Genomic DNA, 6,000 nt, shown 5'->3' on the forward strand with positions numbered 1-6,000 from the left:
TATCCAGGAGAAGAGGGAATCAGAGGAGATAAAGCTGGTCAGCTATGTGGCAGGAAAGTGTGGTTGCCAACAGTGGACAAATCAAATTATCCTGTTGTATGAGTGCCAAGATGCCCTTAAAGTAGAATTAAGTCAGGAGTGATGGTCCATGCCTGCAATCGCAGCCTCATAAGAGGAGGGCATGTTTGAGGCTCACACCACTACATAGTAAGACTGTCTTAGCTGACAAATTCAAACAATAACTAAGTAGGTGTTATAATGATAATTAGAGAGATCCAGTAAATCATTTCAAGGCATTTTGTGTTTGATCTATTGCAGTCCTTTCTCTGCATTCTTTCCCAATGCTGCATTAGGTTAGCTAGTCATAGCCTAGATTTGGATGAAGCGCATGCATTGGGAAGGGAATATAATCAAGACATTGTCCGGTTTGTTGATTTTACATAGAAAAGGGCAGTATCCTCCAAGGAGTAAAGTAAAGGGCGATCAGGAGACCATCAGAACCATAAATTTGAGAAACTTACAACTCCATGTCACTCCCCACCCTTTTCACAATAAACTGGATTTCCAACTCTTCTTAGTGTACTTGCAAAGGTAGTCATAGCTAGCTAGAGAATCTGGAATCCTCTAGACAACTAATACCTATTATGCTAGGATATGTAAATAATATAATCAATTTTAAACATTCTGTGAACCAAGAGAACAGAAGAGGAAACTGCAAATTTTAAATACACACATCATTTCCTTCAGCTATTTGTTTTCAGTCCTTCAATTAAATTTTAATTTAATTTCTTTAAGTTTAAAATAAGTCAATAACACAGGATTCTAATATCAATTGTTTGGCGTTTAAAAGGAAGAACTAAGGTCTTTTAAAACAAATAAGTGTATTATTCCTTTCATGCTGCATTCACAGGCAAGCTAATGTTAGCTCGCCTAGCACAATAACATGTAAATGAGATGATGTATGTTTTCATTTAAGCGAGTTCTTTTTTATTCTTGACATTTTATTAACCGTGGTTTGCGAAATGATAGATTGTGGATGCAGAGGAAATGATGTATTATTCAGATTAACCTAATTTCCCATGACCTTCTGCACTGATAGTCAGATTTTAATACCATTGTAAGTATTGCATTTGACTGACATGCTAACATTCAGCACAGAAGGAAGGAGGCGAATACTTCTGTTGAAGGATTGACTGCAGACTGTGATAACTTGTAGGAGAGTAACATTTCCCTACACTAGTTATTTTTGTCCCATCTTGAATAAGATATGTCTAGTCTGTGGGGCATTTTGATAAAATAAATAAAATTATTTTCTTCCCACTTAAATAGTACTGTTCACAGCTGCTGCTTCTAAATCTCGATTTCACATACATTTGTGGATCTGAAGATTCACTTTGGCTGTGTATAATAGTTTTTGATACACATGGCTTGCATTATTGTTTTGACTAAATGGAATAAGCATGACCTTTGTAAAAGTCACAGATTATTAAGTCACAAAAAGTCATGTAGTGACAAAAGACCATACATTTCCTACATATTTAGAGTTCATGCATGAAGGACACAGATATAAGCAGCACCCATCTAAATATTTACTTATATATTTTGACATTAATATATTTTTATTCCAAAGTATATTCTCAAACATAGATAGTCCAGGATTTAATTTAGTCTTTTTGTTATTTTCCATTACTCTCATATTCAAAAGCAATAGTCAGAAAATACTTCAAACACAATATGAATCACTCACGAATATATTTGCTATACCTACTGTTAGTTATGTATGAATGCTGTTAATTAAATCACCCACAAAATAATATTCCTCACCAGAGAGCCAAGCTGAATTAGCCTCAGATTTTAATACCATCTCCAGCACTGCATAATTAAATTGAAATTCTCTCCAAATAAATGAACTCATGTGACCACTCAGGATGGTGATAGAAGCCATCCATTTAGAAAAATTAATATTATATATTCCCAGAATAGAAATTGTAACACAATTCTTCAGTCATAGAAAAAAATGAAAGAAGCCATGTGTAATATGTAAAAATATTATAGTCAAATCTTGTCTGTAATAAGGCCCTCTCTTCTGTAACTTATTTGTTAACTTCCATGTCTATATATTCTGTGTATGAAACATTCAAATTCTTTACTCAGCAAGATTTTCTTCCTAATTCTGAAATTATTTCTGTAAATGACATTCTTATTCCTTTCTATTAGATGAAATAGACCATGTCTTTTTTTTCTCAAATAAGACAATAAGAGAATTAATGAATATTCATGAAAGGTAGAGTGGCCCTCCTCTAAATATCCCTTTCATATATGAACTCTATGATCTGGGTGTGGTGATGTATGATTTTAATCATAGCCCCTCTGATGTGGGAGTGTCATATATCAATCTGTTGATTTCATTGGTTAATTAATAAAGAAACTGCTTGGCCTGATAGGTTAGAACATAGGTGGGTAGAATAAACAAACAGAATGCTGGGAAGAAGGGAAGTTAGGCAGATGCCATGCCGCTCCTCTCCGAGGCAGATGCAATGAAGCAAGCCGCCAGGTCAGACATGCTGAATCTTTCCCGGTAAGACTGGTGCTACACAGATTACTAAATATGCATTAGGCAAGATATGAGAGTTAGCCAAGAAGAGGCTAGATATAATGGGCCAAGCAATGTTTATAAGAATACAGTTTCCATGTTGTTATTTCAGGGCATAAGATAGCCAGGCAGCCAGGAGCTGGGTGGCAGGAAGCAGCCCGCAGCTCCCACAAGACCCCTCTAGATAGAGACAGGAAAACCTGAGTTCAAGACTAGGGAGGGCCATGAAATAATTTCAAGCTAGCCTGTACTACAGAGACTCTTAAATCTCAAAGGTTATGAGTATAGCTCAGAGGTTGGGCTAGCATTCTCATAGTTTGGGGGTTCACACCTGTACTGCCAAAGAATGGAGAAAAGATACCTTTGTGGGTTCGATAAAGGTATCAAAGGATAAGAAATTGTTATGTAGAAGAAAACAGCATGAACTGCTATGGAGGCATCCTGAGAGAATAAAAAGTTTAGAACACGACAGTCTGACAATGTTAATCCATTTCCCGTCAGGTTTCCAATATGACTGGGAAAAAAAATCCATAAAATAATGACACTTGAATTTGTGAACTATGGCATACACGCTCCACCAAGGTGGTAAGTGCCAAATGAAATATGGCATATATATTGAACTACTCCACAGAGATAATAAGTGCAAATAATATCAGCACATGGCACTTTCCAAGGTCTGAGAACCCCACATGGAAACCTAAGGCTTCCCCATATAGTGGGAGAAACTGTTGAGTATAGTTCAACTCTGGACTTTACTGTGAGAGTTAGGTTGTGTGAGATCCGCAGAATCACTAGCATTTTAAAATTTAAAATCCTATCCTTTCTGTTGTTTCTTCCAACTAAACTTGTGTCTATCTGAGGCTGTATAGATAGATGCCTTGAGCATTTGCCTTTGATGGAAGAATACAAACGAAACCCTTTGATTCACTGGTGTGGTGTCATTGGCCTGGTGTACTTCTGTCACAATGTTGATGTGTAGCTGTGGGAACAATGGGTAGCAAGCTGGGCTACAGATAATGTCTAAACCCCAGCAGTAGTTCAAACATCATGATGCTTGCCTATTAGCCCCTCCTCCTTAAGCAAGTAGATCACAGTGGGTACCACCTTATCATTTTAGGAATTCATTTCACACAATTTTTCCCCCCACTGAAATTCTTCAAAAGGCTGTTTGTGACAAGGGTGAGGTACCTATATTTATTAAACACGGACATTTTAATTTGGTCTAATGTGTCTTGATTGGAGTTTCTTGCATTGTTGGAGAGGTTTTTATTAAGATTAAACCAAACAGATGGAGGTTCCCACCGAAAAGGGTCTGTCTGTTTCTTTCCCTGCCAGACCAGGGCCCAAGGCCCAGGGCTGCCTGCTGGAAAACACCCTTCCTGTGTGCCCTCTGCCTTTTAAACTGCATTGCCATTAGGGTCTTGGGATGACCCATTCGCTTTTTGGGCTTTTGTTGAAGCCACAGGCCTGCGTTGGAAGCCTGGTTCTCACGGCAAAAGTTACACTCTTGTTTTTGACTCACGAGCACTGTTGGGTCAGTGGATGCATCACAACAGGCTTTAGTCACACAGATATGTGCTTAAAATAGGTTTCTTGCTATTCCAAGCTGATTCCAAATTGCTCTTAGACAGCCTTTTACAAAAATACTTTTAAATTGGTGCTATCTAACCTAAATTAACAATGCTCCAAAAGCCCATGGTTTCTGCCATGTACTCTGCTCCTCCCCCTTCCCCCTTACTATTTGCTGCGCTTCCTGGCAGGCCAAACTGCGTCAGGATTTTTAAGTTGGTCAGCCAACACAGGTTTCTAAAAATGTCTTGTTTGTTTCTTTGTCAGAATGATGTGGTCACAGTACGTCTGTGTAAATGTGTAAATGTGTTTTTGTGATGTACTCAAAATATTCCTTTTAATCTTGCATTGGTAAACTACTAGCATTGGTAAACTATAACTAACTGGATAAAATACATGCCTAAATTTAACTTATATGCCCAGTTTAAATAACAGGCAATGGTACCTAGTTCTCAAGTGCCTTTACAGATCTGAGGGCATGGCATTTTAACAACAAGAGTTTCTAACACAGACATACAGCTTCCGCAGCACCCCTTAGCTCCTCCAAAAAGACAGAAGACCTTCCACCTTTAGGCCTTGCCTCTGGGTTTGGCAAAGCCACTCACACAGCAAAGAGCAACCTTCCACCTCTTCAGCGTCCTGGATGCCTTTCGAGGAATCAATCTCTACATCCTGCCAAGCCAGGTAGATTAAATCTTCCCCCACAAGAAAAATTTTTGGACCTCTTGTACTCAGCAGCTAATGGCAAGCACTGCTTCTAAGACTGGTGTTCTCCAAAGACTAGGAGAGGAGTTGGGATTGCCTGCATAGCTAAAAAATCTGTCTCATTTTTCCTCATTTATCAGTCCCAGATCTGTCTAATGGCATTTGACAACTTAAGGTACTATTAACTTATTACTTCATCCATGACACTTAATAAAGTTTCCTGCTAAAATACAGACAGGAATGCCTCTTTAACAGGCTTCATAATCCAGGATTAACAGGTTTCAGGTATGTCTTCAGAGGTTCAGCGTTTCCAATTTCTTTTAATTGTCTTCTAAAATGTTCTTATCTTTTAACCTAAAGCAATAGCCTTTTGCTAAATCCGTTCCAGTTCTCTTAAAGTTCTGCTACACCAACCCCAGCCAGTTTCAAGCATATTTTACAGGTCACTCCTGCTGCCTGGACCAGGACCAACTCACAAAGTGCTCTCCAGATAACGCCAAACACCCACAACAGCTCCTGGGACTTCATCATTGGTACCAACTCTTCTGGATTAAGGACACCTGCCAACTAAAATCTGGTTTGATCTGCTATTATGTCCCACCCCATGGCTAACCTCATTTCATGGGGCCAATAATGACAATATTTTTTCTTCTAGCAACCTGCTTTCTCATACTCCAAAAATAACAGCAAACTGGATGCCATCCCAGCCACTCCTCTTGCTAAGCGTGAGCACCCCAACTCTCAGGTCTCCCCTCTCCCACATTGCCCCATGCCCGTTGGAAGTATCCAGACTTGAGCCAATGCTCCTTTATCCGAAGAGAGCCTAAAATGTTGGTTATAAATATCACCTCAGCTCCTTGTCACACCCCTATATCCAAAGAGTGTGGAATCACTATTAAGTTGGGGGTGTCACCCCAGCCCCCTAACACCCTTATATCCAAGAAGTCTGGGATGATTCGGAGTCCCTGGCCTGGGAGTTGTCCCGGTCAGGACTTTAACTCCCAGCCTGCCAAGCGCTGACCCCTCCCCCAGCGAGGATCAGGACCACTTCCACAGGCTGTTTAGGCTTGCATTGGAAAAAGGAAAATGTAGTTTCAGGTTTGCGTGGGCTTTTCTCTTTGCCATCCTGTCTC

This window comes from Microtus pennsylvanicus, chromosome 1 (assembly GCF_037038515.1).
Source record: "Microtus pennsylvanicus isolate mMicPen1 chromosome 1, mMicPen1.hap1, whole genome shotgun sequence".
Taxonomy (NCBI): domain Eukaryota; kingdom Metazoa; phylum Chordata; class Mammalia; order Rodentia; family Cricetidae; genus Microtus; species Microtus pennsylvanicus.